The 18,140-nt window shown below is 36.5% G+C and overlaps 1 protein-coding gene, 1 pseudogene and 1 gene segment (V, D, J or C); 1 reads left to right on the top strand and 2 right to left on the bottom strand.

The window, feature by feature from the left end:
- LOC114107630 (KH domain-containing RNA-binding protein QKI-like) overlaps window positions 1–10,231 on the top strand; it is a 140,064-nt pseudogene extending 129,833 nt beyond the window's left edge.
- Window positions 1–18,140, bottom strand: part of LOC114084216 (immunoglobulin lambda-1 light chain-like) — an 878,674-nt gene that overhangs the window by 403,046 nt on the left and 457,488 nt on the right. The gene's annotated exons all lie outside the window — the stretch shown is intronic.
- Window positions 1–18,140, bottom strand: part of LOC114084215 (immunoglobulin lambda variable 2-18-like) — a 473,618-nt gene that overhangs the window by 407,791 nt on the left and 47,687 nt on the right.

Here is an 18,140-nt window from a genome sequence, read left to right as displayed (position 1 = left end):
AATACACACACACACACACACACACACACACAGTAATCTGATCCTTTCCAAAGTTGTCAAAACACATGATTGAGAAAATGTAGTCTTTTTAAAAAATGGTGCTGGTGAAATTGAATATACATATATAAAAGAATGAAACTAGATTCCTATCTCTCACCCTGCACAAAAGTCAAAACTCAAAGTAGATTCATACAGGCCAAGAAATAAAACAAAGAATCAAAAAGTGGGATGCCTGAAAAGGTATGGTGTTCATCCAAAACACTACAAGAAAGAATTTTGAATGTTTTCATCACAAGGAAGGGCGAGTATTCAAGAAAATAAATATGTCTCTCCAGAGATAAACATTACAAAATACAAACATGTTTAGAAATCTCACAGAATTTTGGTATCTGTTAAATTTGTGTAAGCTTCATGTTCAACTAAACATGAAGCATAAAGGGTTTTGGAAACATGATCTATGTGTATATAGATACACAAATATTTCTTTGAATGTATATTGCATAATTATTTGAAAAACCACTGATGATTGATACTATAGCTTGAGACTCTACACAGACAGGACACAAAGTGCTAGGATAGCTGCACAAATATTATATTGAAAGGGTCGTGTTCTCTAAACCTCTTGTTACTGCTATTCTTTGTAATGCTCCCTATAATAAAAGAGTAAGTACGTTCTCATGAGGAACTTATGAATCCTCACTAAAAGCAGAAACACTAGAATGGGCATTGAAGACTCCCTGCCCTATTCTGCACATTCAGACATTAAGAATCCCATTGATCTAACTCGAGTCAGGAAACAAGTCTTATCTCAGATGCCAGAAAAGACAACACAACAGTGCCCTCTCCACATCCTGCTGGTTGTAACCACAAGAACATACACTATGAGCAAGTGCAGCCTCTGACCAGCCTCACACAAACACAGGCCTGAACACTCAGGACATTATTTTAAGTCATCAACAGCAGAAGCCCCTTCCCACTACTGGTATGCCTTTGTTGTTTACAAGTTAAGGTCTGTGTTTGTTCCAGCCTCCATGACTAACATTTGAAGATGCAGACTATTTATTGGGACAGGAAGAAGGTAATGGGGAAGAGATATTGGGAAAAATAATTGAAGAGAACATGACAAGAAAACTTGAGCACTTAGATATGTTGATTTTCCCTGGTCATTTTCCTAGGAAGGAGGTTGTTGCCAGGCCATGAATCATTCAGTGAAAAACTGGGAATTTTTGGAAAACTTGAAGAATTGGTCATTGTGCCAGGTCTTTTGGTAACTAAACCTGATTTCATTTGGATATGTAAGTAATCTTTAGCCAGATATTTATGCATGTACTTATTAAGTTATTATATCTGGAACTCCAACTAAAAATTGAATTGGTTCATTATAAAAAACACTGTTAGAAACCACTGAGCAAGGAAAGTGCGCCCGTCAATCATCACTTCTTTCTGGGACAAAGCTACCGTATTGGAACAAGCTCATCCTAATGAGGAGACAGTCCCACTTTCAGGCCTGTTCCAGAGCAAGTTTCAAGAATCTGATGTGAGGGAGATTCAGACCAAGCACAGTCTCAACACATTTTCCTCAGCTCAGCTCCACTGGATGTGGAGAGAAAAACCTGGAATTATTAAGGAAATAGAACATCTTCTCCGTTGGCTTTCGTCCTTCAACAAAGCTCGGAGATTATTTTCTCTGTTGATGTTAGTTCACCAATGGACATGATGATGAACCACTTAATAAGGAGGACAATCATGACTAGACCAAGCAGGACACTTAATAAGGAGGACAATCATGACTAGACCAAGCAGGGTAAGAAGGTGATTTCTACTGAACTAAATCCAGGCAACTCTGCAATGTGGGATTTGAAGACATTGAAAGAGAGGATTTTGCTGAAAACTACACCAAGAATGCAACTCCTTTTTGATATAAACTTGGTTTTAAAGAATATATAATAGTATCATATTGATCCCCAAACAATGAGGAATGTGCCCTTTCCACAGACAATTAAATGAGAATTTGTGTTTCCTTATGGAAGTCTTTGTGAGAGGGGAAAGGAGCTGAGTGAGAACTGAATTTCTCATCCATGTTACTGGCATGAGCCCCCACTACATGGGGGGTTAAGGAACCATTTTCAGAGCAAGAAGGAGCCTGTGAGCTCAGGGAAGTTTTGGGGTACATTTTACCATGACTTCAGACTGCTGTTGAAAGTGTTTCTGTCTGTAATAATCAGCTTCTTTCTCAGTCTGGAGCCCAGAGAAGGTCAGGGAAGCTATATTGCCAAACTTTGAACCAGAGAAGCAAGAAGGGATCCTTGATGGATAATTATTCACTTTATAAATCAGAACTTGGGGAGCTTTTAAGAGAAGATTTGAGTACCAGGAGACAATATTATATCCCCTAAAGTCACTGCTGTTTCCAGCACAAGAGATGGTGACCATCTCTTCTGGAGACTCAGAGGCTGAGTCAGGACACATCGGGCCCAGGGACTATAAAATAGGGGAAAACATTCTCTGGTAATGCAGTGTTGGAACCAGGTTGTCCCTACCTGGAGGAGATGAAACATGACCCCATGGGTACCTATGGTATATTCCCTGGACCACACCTGTGTCCTGAGTGAGGAGGGAGAGGATGAACAGAATCCAGGCTATGGTGGAGATACCCCAATATCATTCACTCATGAGATCCCAGCACTGAAATTGGCTTCTACAGACCTCTCTTTCTCCCCCCATCCCAACTCTCATCTCTTTCACCAACCTGACATAGAGAAGGGAGGGTCCTCAATGCCAAAATAAGGTTATTTAGTCCCATAAAAAAAGGAGAGGGGCTAGGGCCTGGTCTGAACCCACTTGTGTCTCCTGCCACTACTGTCTTACTGTCACTTAGGGGAAACTGTTACGTTTGTCATGAACAGATGAGTCCTGCTCCCCTTAGGTTCCTACGGTCCTCTTCCATCCTCACTCAGGCTCTTCCCCGTAGCATGAGGACCAGCTGCCCCCAATACACATGTTGTAATTTGTTTCTCCTCCAGTATTGATGGCAGCCTCTGTGGACACATCTGCAGGGGATGCTCCAGACAAGCTATTACCCAGCCTGCATTTCACCCTCTCTCTAATCACTGAATTAATTAATCTGCTTAACACTTTTCCCTGAATGGCACTTTCACTAAAATTGTCTTAATTGATTGATTTGTGTTTATTATTTTCCCAATATATGAGTAATTTTTTAATGCAAGAACTTATACATGAAAACAGAGATAGAAGCAGATGGAAGATAATTTTTCTACCTAATAATAAGTCTGAGGTTGTGATTTTCCATTACTCACTCATTCCATATGGAACAGGGGCATTTCTCAGTTTCTGTTTTACCATCTTTTCCATCTCATTCTTGCTTTCTTTCTTGTTGACTTAAGACCTCAGAATACTTGTTGCAGCTCCAGCATCACACTCATATTAAAGAGATTCAGAATACAGTATGTTTTCTTTTCCCACAAAAGCAGAAGTGCCTGGAGAATATGTCTAGTTGATTGATTGTTCCGTTCCATTTGTGTTGGACTACATGGAAAGTTCTTATGCCTTCAATTCAGGAAAAGTGTCTAGATCTTCAAGAAATAAAACAATGCACAGACATAAGCAGATGGAACAGTCTATTGAGACTGTAAATATAGTGTGTCTAACACACAGCCTCAAGCCAAATTCTGAAAACTATCAAGAGCAATGGCTGTGTCATGTTCCTACTGAATTTCCAGAATTGAATTGGATGTGGACCACCCTGGGTTGAATAACCATTTGTGGTCAATGATCTCCTCTCTGTGTCTGTGTAGCCACCACCATCCCATGTTGACTATACACCTGCAATTGGCACCAGAAACAGCCAGTTCCTGAGTCCAGCTCACAATGTGATTGACTATATTGATGCAATATGGAAAATATTCAAACAAGACAGAATTTAGATAAATGTTGGTTCTCTGCTGTACCATTTTGAAAATTTGACAAATGAACTTTCCATAGAATTGGGCTGCAAGAATATAAAAAAAATTGTTCTGCAATATGGATTCCAGGTAGACATGGAAAAAGAATCTATATTGTCAACATATACTGTGAATGATCTCTTCTATGATGAAATAGTACTACTACAAAAAAGAATATTTATAAAAATTAAATAGAAGGAAATGATCTTCACATATTCTTTTTCATTAAAGCCCACAATTGTTTTCTTTCAGTAGAAAAACAATCTCCAGTGTGTTCATGAAGCTGTCTGTCATAAATCTGCCATATTGATTACTAATGACTGATTGTATTGAAGTAAAATGCATTTATGCACTTTGATATATCATACAAAGAAGGGATATAATTTCTCATTTTTCTGAGAATGTTGCAGAATCATATTGGTCATGTAGTCACATATATACATACAGTAATAATGTCTGTTTCATTATATTATCCTTTCTATACCCACATTCCCTCCACTCCCCTCCCATCACTTCCCCCTACCTAAACTATGGTAAAGCTATTTTCTCGTGCCTCCTTGCCTTATTGTGAATTAGCATTCACATATTAGAGAAAACATTTGGCCTTTGGTTTTGTGGGCTTGGTTTATTTCGTTTAGAATAATACTCTCTAACTCTAACCATTTACTGGCAAATGCCATAATGTTACTCTTCTTTAGAGCTGAGTAATAATCCATTGAGTATATATTTCACATTTTATTTATCCATTCATCTATTGAGGGACACCTAGGTTGGTTCCATATTCTAGCTATTATGAATTGAGCTGCTATAAACATTGATGTGGATGCATCACTATAGTATGCTGAAATTTTTCAGTCCTTTGGGTATAAACCAAGGATTGGGATAGCTGGGTCAAATGGTGGTTCCATTCCCAATTTTCTGAAGAATCTCCATATTGCTTTCCATAGTGGTTGCACCAATATGCAGTCCCATGAGCAATGTATGAATGCACCTTTTCACCACATCCTCACCAAGTTTATTGTTGCCTATACTCTTTATGATTGCCATTCTGACAGGAGTGAGATGAAATCTTAGAGTAGTTTTGATTTGTATTTCTCTAATTGCTAGAGATGTTGAATACTTTTCATATATTTTTGATCAATTGTATTTCTTCTTCTGTGAAGTGTCTGTTCAGTTCCTCAGCCCTTTATTGATTGGGTTATTTGATTTTTTGGTGTTAAGTTTTTTGAGTTCTTTATATATCCTAAATATTAATACTTTATCAGAGATGCACTTGATAAAGATTTTCTCCCAATCTGTAGGCTCTCTCCTCACATTATTATTTCCTTTGCTGAGAAGCAGCTTTTTAATTTGAATCCATCCCATTTATTGATTCTTGATTTTACTCCTTATACTTTAGGCGTCTTGTAAGGGAAGTTAGATCCTAGGCTGACATGGTGAAGATTTGGGCCTATTTTTCTTCTATTAGGCTCAGGGTTTGAGTTGATTTTTGTGCAGGGTGAGAGATAGAGGTTTAATTTCATTTTGCTACATATGGATTTCCAGTTTTGCCAGAACCATTTGTTGAATAGGCTATCTTTTCTCCAGTGAATGTTTTTGTCACCTTTTTCTAGTATAAGATAACTGTATTTATGTGGGTTTCTCTCTGAGTCCTCTATTCTGTACCATTTGTTTACAAGTCCATTTTGGTGCCAATACCGTGCTGTTTCTGTTACTTTAGCTCTATAGTATAGTTTAAGGCCAGGCATTGTGGTACCTCCTGCTTCCGTTTTCTTGCTAAGAATTGCTGTATCTATTTAGGTCTCTTATTTTTTCCAAATGAATTTCATGACTGTTTTTTCAAGTTCTATGAAGAATTTCATTGGGATTTTAATAGGAATTGCATTAAATCTGCATAATATGGCCATTTTGACAATATTAACTCTACCTGTTTGGGAACATGGCAGATCTTTCCATCTTCTAAGGTTTCTTCAATTTCCTTCTTTAGTGTTCTGTCATTTTCATTGTAGAGGTCTTTCACCTCTTTTGTTAGATTGATTCCCAAGTATTTTTTATTTTTTGAGGCTATTTTGATTGGGGTAGATTTCCTAATTTCTCTTTTAGTGGATTCATCACTCACTCATGTATATAAATGCATTTGATTTATGGGTATTGATTTTATATCCTGCTACTTTGATAAGTTCATTTATTTAGTACTAGAAGTTTTCTGGTGGATTTTTTGGATTTTCTAAATATACGATCATGTTATCAGCAAATAGTGATCATTCAAGTTCTTCTTTTCCTATACATATCCCCATAACTTTTTTTGTAATTGCTCTGCCTGGAATTTCAAGGACTATGTTGAATAAAAGTTGTGAAAGAGGGCATTCCTGTCTTGTTCCAGTTATAATAGGGAATGCTTTCAATTTTTCTCCATTTAGAATTATGCTGGCCTTGGGCTCAGCATAGATAGCTTTTACAATCTTGAGGTATGTTCATACTATCCCTAGTTTTTCTAGTGTCTTGTACATGAAGAGGTGCTGTGTTTTATCAAATGTTCTTTCAGCATCTATTGAGATGATCATATGGTTCTTATCTTTAAGACTATTGATGTGATGAATTACATTTATTGATTTCCCTATGTTTAACCCACCTTCCATCCCCAGGATGAATCCCACTTGATCGTGATGCATTATCTTTTAAATATGTTTTTTAAGCAATTGGCCAGGATTTTACTGAGAATTTTTGTGTTTATATTCATCATGGATATAGGTCTAAAGTTTTATTTCCTTGAAGTGTCTTTGTCTGGCTTTGGTATCAGGGTGATGCAAGCCTCATAGAATGAGTTTTCTATTTCATGGAATACTTTGAGGAGTATTGGTAGTAATTCTTCTCTGGAAGTGTTATAGAATGTGGCCGAGAATCTGTCTGATCCTGGGATTTTATTGGTTGGTAGGTTTTTCATGGTATATTTTTTGAAAAAAAAAAATTCTATATAGTTTCTAATTATCTTCTCTATTTCAGATGTGTCTGTTTTGATATTTCCTTCTTCATCTTGTATTTTAGTACTTTGGGTTTTCTCTTCATAAGCATGGCCAGAGGTTTATTTATTTTATTTATTGTTTCAAATAATCAACTTTTTGTTTTGTCATTTTTTTTCAGTTGTTTCTTTTGTTTTAATTTTATTGATTTCAGCTTGTATTTTAATTATTTCCTGTGTTCTACTGCTTTTGGTGTTGATTTGTTCTTCATTTTCTAGGACTGCCTTCATAGTGCCCCAGAGATTTTGATATGTTGTATCAGTGTTCTCATTTACCTCTAAGATTTTTTTTTATTTCATTCTTGGTTTCTTCTACTATCCACTCATCATTCAATCGTGTATTATTTAGTCTCCATTTGTTGCAGTATATTCTAGTTTTTTACTTTATCATTGATTTCTAATTTTATTTCATGGTGGTCTGATAGGATGCAGTATATTATCTCTGTTTTTTTTTTTTTTTTTTTGTATTTACTAAGAGTTGCTTTGTGGCATAAGATATGATCTATTTGGGAGAAGAAGCCATGTGCCGTTGAGAAGAAAGTATATTTGCTCATTGATAAATGAAATATTGTGTGTATATATATATATATATATATATATATATATATCTGTTAAGGCTTGGTTGCATTACTTAGTTTTATAATATTCTTATTTAGTTTTTGTTTGAAAGATCTGTCCAGTAGTGAGAGAGGTGTGTTAAAGTCACCCAGTATTATTGTATTCTGGTCTATTTAACTCTTGAAATCGAGAAGGGCTTGTTTTATGTACATAGATGCTCCATTGTTTGGGGCATAAATATTTATAATTGTTATGTTCTGCTTATATATATTTCCCTTAAGAAGTATGAAATGTCCTTCTGGTTAACTTTGGTTTGAAGTCTACTTTATCTGCAATGAGAATGGAAACAACCCGTGCTTATTTACACAATCCATATGAGTAATAAGTTTTTTTCCCATCCTTTCACCATCAGCCTGTGGATGTCTTTGCCTGTGAGGTGAGAAGACAGGATATTGTTGGGTCTTGCTTTGGAATCCAATCTATCAGTTTATGTTTTTTGATTGATAAGTTTAGGCTATTAACATTCAAGGTTATTATTGAGATATGACTTATATTTCCTGTCATTTTGATTTATTTCCAATTTTTGATTTGTTTTAGTTTCTCATTTGTTTAAATGTATCTTTAGTGTAGATCCTCCCTTTGCTGGTTTTCTTTTTTTTCACTTCATCCTTATGGACTGTTTTGTTGAGTATGCTCTGTAGTGTAGGCTTCCTAGTTATATATTCTTTTAATTTTTGTTTATCATGGAATAGTTTAATTTTATCTTCAAATCTAAAACTTGATTTTGCTGGATATAAAATTCTTGGTTAGCATCCATTTTCTTTCATAGCTTGAAATATATTATTCCAGCACCTTCTAGCTTTGAGGGTCTGGTCTGAGAAATCAGTTGAGATACGAATTGGTTTCCCCCAAATGTAACTTGATTTTTTTTCTCACAGACTTTAACATTTTATCTTTATTCTCTGTGTTAGTCATTCTCACTATAATGTATCTTGGTGTGGGTCTGCCATAATTTTGTACATTTGGGGTCTTGTTAACCTCTTGTATTTGATTTTAAAAAAATTTTCTTGTAGTTGTAGATGGACAGAATGCTTCAATTTATTTATTTATTTTTATGTTGTGCTGAGGATTGAACCCAGTGCTTTACCACATGCTAGGCAAGTGCTCTGCCACTGAGCTACAGCCCCAGCCCCTTGTTCCATTTTTTAGGTTTGGGAAATTTTCTGCTATTATATCATTGAAAAGATTGTGCATTCCTTTGGTTTTATTTCTGCTTCTTCATCTATTCTGATAACTCTTAAATTTGGCTTTTTCATGTTATCTCATAATTCTTGGATGTTCTGTTTATGGTTTCTTAACCATCTTCTCCACGGGTTCAACTCTACTTTCAAGATTATATATTTTTTCTTCATTGTCTGAGGTTCTATCTTCCAAGTGGTCTAGTCTGTTGGTGATGCTTTCTATTGAATTATAATTTGGTTTACTGATTCCTTAATTTCAAGGTTTTCTGTTTGTTTTTTTTTTTCCACAATCTCTCTTTATTGACGTGGTCTTTCACTTTCTGTATTTTTTTTACACCTTATACTATCCTTTACTTTACATACCAATTTAACTATATACAATCTGAACTCCCTCTTGGACATTTCTTCTACTGTGTTATCAATGGCTTCTGTTGCTGAAATATCTTGGTTTGTTTGGGGTGCTTTATTCCCTTTTTTTATGTGGTTAGTGTGTTTTCCCACCTAAAAGTATTGATCTAAGGCAGAATAAATCCTACCATGTAGACCTATAGTGTCCCTGAAGGTTTCCAGTGCTTTGCCTTTACTGATAAGACCAATATCAACAGCACTCAGTGTACATAATATATAGCCTTAAACCTAATAGCTCCACTAAAACATTCATTGCTTTCTAACATTAAACCTAAATGATGAGTTCAATAACTATATCATACAAATAGAATATTTATTAAAGCAATTTCAATTTCAAATGGTGGGTGACAGAACAGAGGTAGTGTAGTATGCAATATTAGCAAGGGAGGAAGACAGAAGCTAGAAGTAAAAATTCATAGGAAGAGTGGAAGAGGAACCTATAGAGATTGGCTGTTGAAGAAAAGTTGAAAAGAAAATAGACAAGAGAGAGTAAGAATATGAAAAGAAGAAAAATTAAAGACATAATACAAAAAAATTTGCAAAATACCATTCATATATCATTGTCCCCCAAAGAGAGCAGTTGAATAAGTGACAAAACGACTGGTATCTGCAGCAGAAGAAGATGGCCTGAAGAAGATGCAGCTGATGGAGCTCCTGATTCTGAATGACACCTGCAGATATGCCAACATTAAATCACCAGCCCTTGCCTTTTCTTTTGCAGCAACAGCCCAGGCTGCACCAAGGATCATAACGGAGCCTGCACCTTTCTTTCCACCAGCTGCCCTGAATACTCCTACTTAGCTGTCCCTATCAAAATGCCTTTTGATAGACAAATACAGACCTCTGTCATGCCGAATAGAACTCATCACCCTACTGCTGAAGGGACTGAGGCTGGATTGTTCTTCACACCCTACCAATACCCTTACATGTTGGCACCAGCTACATCAATCATTGAGTATCCTATTGAATCCAGTGGTTAATTAGGTGCAATAGCTACTAAATTTCCAAGGCATATAGAACCACCACTGGCAACTAACCTATGAACTTTTGACCTTAGGACTCTTCACCCAGTGATGACCTGACCATACCTGCCTGCTAGTTAAGCCTTTGCTTGCCTGTGGTCAGTGCCATGAACTGAGACACTTGTACATTTGTCTTACTATCTAATCAAACAAAAGACAAAGAAATTGTTTTTCCTCCAACTCGGCTTTTGTTTCCTGCCTTTGTGTGAAAGTTGTTCTAGAACCTGCACTGAATGGTAGTAAAGCAGTGAGGCTCAATTCATCCCATAGAACTTTCAATATGCCAACCCAAGTGAATGATAAGAAGGCCTCCTGAAGAAGGGAGACAAATGGGCCTTAACTACTCTACTTAGTGACAGAGGCAGTTACTGTGAGAATCTTCTAGGAAGCTTTTCATTGGGAAGTCAAGCTGTCTCTGAATGAACTGTGTGAAGATGCATCATGCATGAACCCTCTTCAGTCAGGTAAGACATTGGTGAAGTGATTCAAAAACTTTTCAGAATTTGATATGTTGCTCAGTCTATATAGTGCCCTCAAAGAGTAGAAGTCGTAGCCTTTTTTATATTGTCTGCCAAATTTGAAGAATTAGAAGAGTGTGCCATAAGAGAAAAACTTAAAAATAAATGCAAAGAACAAAACTGCAAAACTATTTTTAAAAGATGGATAGCTAAGTTACAATTACAGAAATTTTATTTTACACCTCCTAAAATTTTTTTTGAGAACAAAGTACATGCATTATGTGTCACATTATGGGCCAACTGTTTGAATATTTTTTATACCTCCATGTATAGAAAATAGCCATTAAGGATGTCAAATTCATGCTTGTCTATTTTCTATATATATATATGAAATAAAATTGTAGATAAAAATGTAGTCCATTGAAACAAATTAACAAAAAGTAGATACTTTTACTGCAGAAGGGTCCTGGTGCAGAATAAAATATATAAATTTTTGGAAATGTAAAATGTTATACTTTCAAGTGTTATAAAACAAGCAAAAAGAAGACACCCTTTATTAAATGATTTCTGGAGGTTGTCAAGAAACAAAAGATAGTTTTTTTTTTTGTCTGTTTTAAGTATTGGAATAGTTCTAAAGAAACGAAAGCACCTTATTTTCCTTCATGGTCATTTAGTCAAGTGTCTTATAAGATCAGCTCCTCTGTGAGAATAAAGTTAATGCATGGTACTCAGTCATCCAGTATGTGAAAGCAGAAGTGAGGGGGATAAATGGGTTGGGTTTGAATTATAAGATTTGTGCCACATTATCTTAATGTGCACTTGCCAAATCTGATACCGTGAAAAAAAATTGGTGGCTGTCCTAATATCTGAGTAGTAAGTTTTTAAAAAATATCATACTTGACTACTTTTGGTTGTTACATCTTCAAGGTCAACCCAAAGAATTCTCAGATAAAAATTATGTATGATCTGAATGCCAGTTGACAAGATAAAATTAGAGCTTTATTCTATTTGGAGAAGGGAGACACATTTAATTTTTTTTCGATTGGAGAAAATAGCATACCTAGCACATTTTTTTCACAGATGATATTTTTAATTTTAATTCTGGAAAATTGTTTTTAAATGACCCGAAATTAATTAGACTTGTTTACAGCATACCTATAGTTAACTTGAATAGTCCAAATCTGCGACCTTTAACAATCTCCCTCCTTCTTCCCCAAACATGCCCTTTTTGCAACCTTTTTTAACTTTAAAAAGGTGAAAAACTACAAATTCCATGATTTTATTCTATTAATGCTGAATAATATTCCATTTTGTATATATACCACATTTTCTTTATCAATATCAAATGTTTTCTCTGATTTAAAGATGCTGATTCATAATGTGGTGGGGGACATGGGAGGATTAGATGAACTCTGATAGGGCAAAAGGGAAAAGGTAAGGAAGGAGAAAGGAAGGGAAATGGGGATAGGAAAGACAGTGGAATGAGATGGGCATCATTACACTAAGTACTTGATGAAGACATGAATGGTATGACTGTATTTTGTGTACAACCAGAGATATGAAAAATTGTGTTCTATGTGTATAATATGAATTGTAATGCATTCTGCTGTCATATATAACAAATTAAAATAAAAAGTGAAAAACTAGCATCATTGTGCATATGAATACTGAACTGTTTCAGTTTAGGCTTCCAATTTCTCACAAGTACAGTTTTATAGTTGAAACAATTTGTGTATAAAGCCTACATCTAAACACTTGAGTAAATCACTAACTGTAGTTGAAACAATTTGTGTATAAAGCCTACATCTAAACACTTGAGTAAATCACTAACTGCTCAGTAACAGATGTGGCAAATCTCAAGTGACTGTGAACTCCTTTCCTCTTCCATACCTCACGACTCCAGCTCATCGACTCCTTTCCTCTTCCATGCCTTTACGGCTTCACAGTCAAGATCAGCAGGAAACTCAGTTGGCATCTTCATGATGACCTCTCCATCAATTTGTCTCACTTGGACTTGTTTTCAATTTACTATGCAATAGAAAATTGTTGCTTTGTATTCAGCTAGGTTTGGTTTAATTTGCCACTACTCTATCTTTCTGTTATGCATGCCGTTGTTTTGATTTATTTACAATATATTATGATTTTTATTTTGTTTGATTGGTTGAATAAATTTGAAACACTCAAACACTTAAAGTGATAGTTAAAAATGATACCAGTATTTAATCCAGCTTCATCTGAAATATGTTAAACCTGGACAGTTTAGATGTTTATCGAAGGGATGTTATGGGGAAGAAAGTAAATGTATGAAATAATAGATGTGTGACCCCAATGAGAATGTTTGCTATAAACAAACTTTTGATAACTTAGTTCATAAAATTTTGGATCAATGGAAAGGAAGTAGGATGCCTTGGATCTCAGTGTTATCATTCTTCATTGAATTTATTTCTTATTATAGTTTTAAGATACTTTTATGACAATATTGTGTAATTATTAGCATAGGTAGATGGGATTGTCCCTGTTACCATACAGCTGACATGTATTTTTTTGTCTACTCTTGATTATTATCTTAATAGTTTTCATGCTCTATATGAACCATAACCAACCCATTGCCTATGAGAAACATGTACTATAATGTATTTACAGCCATTGTTACAAGTTTATAATGTATTTTCTATCATGCTTTATATATATGTTGTATAACATTCAAAAATATTTTTCTTGATTGAGAGAAGGAACCAAATTGCAAAATTCACAATTCTGATGACTGAAAGTTGCCAACTGTTTTACAATACTTATTTATATTGGGTGTATGACTTTCTTGGGCTTTTAGTTAACTGATGAATGAAAGCATTAATTAAATACTTAAGTTGGGATTTTATGTAGCTTGCAATTTAATTATTTGTTTCTTTGCTGTACTTATTTAACCATAGCATTATTTTAATAAATGTTATAATACAAACCTAAAAAAAACAAAAAAAAATGAGGATTATGGGAGGAGAGGAATGATGATGATGGTGGTGGTCACCAGGGTATGTAATGATGCTATGTAATTCATTAAGATCTACCTCAAAAAAACTACCTTTATTTAGTGTGTTTTCTGTGATGTGTCGTTTTAATAAGTTATACTCCATTTATGTATACCTTTATTTTAATATTTATTTTTATGTGGTACAGAGGATTAAAACCAGTGCCTCACATTTGCTAGGTGAGCACTCTACCACAGAGTCACAACCTCAGCCCTGATTTTTTTTTAATGGGCTTAAAAAGCAACTGATACCAAGTAAATATTATTTAATATAAAAATTTAACATTAAAATTATGTAGCAAATTAAACCTAAATCTGTAGAGCTCTATAAACTATTATCCCTGTGGAAGAGGAAAACCAACAAGGCAACTTTTGCTTCAAATCCTGGGAGCTTCATCCAGCTTCTGTATACTCCAAGCTCCACCTCTTTGAGCTCCAAGACCAAAGATCACTTCCTCCCAGGTGTCCCTATAGCAATCTGTAACACAGAATGAGGTGAGGGGTCACTTAAGAGTTGTTGGCCACAGAAGTGGCCATGACCACAATTTCCTGAGGATATGTAAGGTGATTTTGGAATCTGGTCAGCTGAGGGTATTGACTGTGGTCAGAGAGTGTCTATGAATGTCCTTCAGGGGCAAATTCCCATGGATGTTCATCTTCAGAATCTTATAAGGCTGCTCCCCTAGAGAGTGAAAATGAGGCAGAGAAAAGGGGATCTCTTGGACACTAGGGTGTAAAGGCTGAGTAGCACACATTTGGGTCCCCTAAGGAGGAGCAAGGACCCTGATCCACCAGTCCTACTCTCTGTAGCATAATCCATATACAGCTTCCTGCACTAATTTGACCATAACCATACGTCCCCTTTCATGGTCATGGTCACAGATATTCTTGCTTCTCATGGATTGCATAGAGGACAACAGTCTTTTAAGGAAGCAATGGAGAATATGTGCCCTTATTTGACTTTTGCTTTCCCTCCCATTCTCTCCATACTGACATTTCCTCTTCTTATCAGTCTTTGTCTAATTTTACTTCCTTGATTTCACATTTTAAATCAGGACAGGATCCCTAGATCAGGTTCCTGTTTGGAGAATTGCTTTCTAATTGTATAATCTTGACATATGAAAGAAAAGGTACATTCATGAATGATCAGAGTCAAGAAGGGCAAGAGAACCCAGGTGTGCAGTGGTGGCTAGAGCAGAGCCAGACTTGTTTGTGTTCCATGCATAAGGGAAGAACTCAATTTTTATGACCCACACCCCATCCCACTGTACCTCTGTGTGTGGCCTTGCAGGTTTGCTCAGCAGATTTAGTGGTGCAGCCTATGTTGGAAACCAGGGCAAGATCATAAATGTTGGTCCAGGGAGACTTAGAATTTTAGAAAAGTCATAAAAAGTGGGAAAGAGGAAATATGGAAGAGCTACAAAGAGTTTATAAATAAGAAGACACAAATAGGGAATAAATTACTTACAGATTTCTGGTCCCATTATTCTCATCCTGATCCTCAGGATCTGCTAAATTGTCATCTGCATGGACAAGAACAGTGATGGTGATGATGTGATATGGCCTTGGAGAAAGGAAAGATAGAGTAAAAGTCAAGGTGAGAACTTGAGTTGCTGCTGCTCTTGGTGTTCTATAGCCCAAAGTCAAAGTTCTTCATTCTTCCTCTTGTCTGCATTCCTGTCTCCTGGCTTTAATCACATCACCTCTGCAATGAGGAATAGATCTAGGATCCCAAGAGCTAATTTCCAGTTCAAATTCTACAACTGTACTCAGTAGGGCTGTCTGTGTCATTCCTGTTCCTCCAAGGGGCAGCCATGTCTTCCTGACTTTCTTTCATAGGCTCTTGAAAACAAGCAAATTCAGATTTTCATCCTAGTCCCAGGATTTGGGAAATAGATGAAAACAGGAGGTAAGAAACATGTTCAAGGATGAACTTCTCCTCACTATTTCACTGGAGAACCCAAAGGCATGTCCAGGTAGCACAAAGGTGGGAGTGTCTTTTAAACCAGGAGTAGACAATAAACAGAAGATAAAGTGCTGCTATACACACAGAGGGGAATTTTGACTTCTTACATACTGCTTAGCTCAAGTGAGAAGAACTATGACTACAGGTTCACAAACTATCACTTAGAATATGTATCTTACTGGACTCCTTCCATTGCATGTCAAACACAAAACCCCGATTCGAATTCTTTCATACACGATTCCTAAGAACTGTCTACAAATGATAGACAACCTAGTTGATGCTTAGTAGAGGCAAATGCAAGACAGAGTGGGTCTTATATGGAAGATTGTGTTTAACTGGTAAAGCGAAAAGATGTTACAGACAGGATTCTCAAAGTCAGTAGGTCTACTCTTATTCCTATGTCATTAAACTATGAAAGCAATGCATATTTGCATTTATTTCTATTTCATACGCATTCCTCATTTTCCACATGAGTAGGTGGACTCAACTCCTACCAGAAAACCTTGCCCATTGGATCATACCACAAGGATTGTGTTCCCTACCTGTAGGCTCCTCATCGTCACTGCTGGCTATACATCCCATCTTCAGAGACACAAACATCAGCAACAGAGATACTTAAGATTGTCTTATGCTTTCTTCTACACTAATTAAGCTCATGATGGGTGCTAGGGTCAGATGTTGTTTATCCCCAACAGGATCGTGTTAGAGGCTGGGTCCTCAGTATGGCCATAATGAGAGTTCTAAAACCTGTAAGAGTAAAAGTCTGGTTGAAGGTGATGAGGTCATTTGAGCTTAGAGGCAAGAATATAGTTTTCTCACACCCTAGTTAGATCCTGGTTATACAAAAAGAGCAAATGAGTCATCTGATACCTGCTGGCTTCCAGTCTCCCCATATGTTGTCTCCCTCCTGCACCTGCACACATGATGACACCAACAATCATGCGATACAGATAAGAGGGCCTTCAGCAAAACCATGCAGATGCAAGGGCCCTACTCTTTAATCTCTGGAACTGTAAGCTAAATGCACCTATATGAATTATTCCATCTCAAGCATTTCCTTAATAGCAATAAAAACACTATAGTACTAATATTAATAGTCAGGATCTATCTTAGCTCTGGCTTCTAAAACCATCTCTGCCCTCTGTATGGTCAGAGGCTCTCAACAAGATGTTATAATTAGTTCCAATTCTTCAAGTGAAGCTGAAGGAGTCAAATTTCAAATTCTTCCTTCCACATGTATATCATCACTCTCTCAAAAGATTAAGCTGACATCCAAACTGTGATACAAACAATTTGAAGAATATGGATTCATGGAACAGATACTTTGCCAGAATCAGAGCAGCCTCCCATAAGTGATGGGAATGTTCTATGCATTATGCACATTGGTCTCCTGGGCACTTGAAATATGGAACTGGGATAAAGTTCTGAATATCTCATATAAAAATTTAAATAAAATTAAATATAGACAGCATACTGATATAGTGACAGTCATTTTTAGATGGCAAAGACCCGGAGTTCAAATATGAGGATGACATGACCTTCCACCCTGGGTTTCATTCCGGAGGAGTTTGTTAGTCTGTTCTCACCACTCATTTATAAGTAGACTATGGACTCACGCAAAAGGGACATGCACTCTCTGAGGGCCTGAGGACACTACATCAATGAAGTCAACATTTAGATCCATTTGGCTCCCAGCAGGGTACAGCACATCCTGCCTAGAAGTTATGAGAATATTGATGGTAGAGATAGGACACATGCTATTTTCTTAACTTCCCTACTAATTCTGGCTGATCCTGGTCAGATCCTAGGTGCATCAGGTCCTTCCTTAGCTTCGAGGAACTCAGGCCTGGGCATCTCCTTTGTCTCAGACTCCCACCATAAGTGAGTAAGGTGTGTTGGTGGACCAGAGGCTCACTGCTAAGGAATGGCCCTGCCCAGAACTTTGTGCTAAGAATGGGGTTTGGAAGATGACTTCTGACACAACTCACAGAAAATGTATATGAACGTGAAAAACTGTCATGAGTGAAGTGTTATGAAAAATCAAATGCCCTGACTAAATACAGGGCCTACTGATAGGTGAGTCCATTGTTGTTGTTGTTGTTTTTTAAATCAATTTTTTGAATCTCATCCTCCAGTAGGAAGTGGAATCACTGTGACTCTGTACACAAAGGGAAGTAAGAACGTCTGACCCTTAGCATCATCTACATTTTGCATCAGCAAGAGAGTGAGGCCAGGATACATACTAGTTCTGTCTCTTCTTAAATCTCCTGTAATTACAGAAAAGGAGTCATGCTTTGTCCTGTGTGCACAAGTCTTGTTTACTTAATGACATGAGAAAACCATATAATAAAGTGGTCTGGTCAAGGGAACTCAAAGGCTAGAACAAACAAACTTACTCCTATCTTTTGTTTTTTTTAGGGAGGTTGGTGTTTCAAGTCTACTTTTGTTCACAATTATGGAATTCCTTTGCCAGGAGGGAAA

This window comes from Marmota flaviventris, chromosome 1 (assembly GCF_047511675.1).
Source record: "Marmota flaviventris isolate mMarFla1 chromosome 1, mMarFla1.hap1, whole genome shotgun sequence".
Classification (NCBI taxonomy): Eukaryota; Metazoa; Chordata; class Mammalia; order Rodentia; family Sciuridae; genus Marmota; species Marmota flaviventris.
This window is presented reverse-complemented; position numbering and strand designations above follow the sequence as displayed.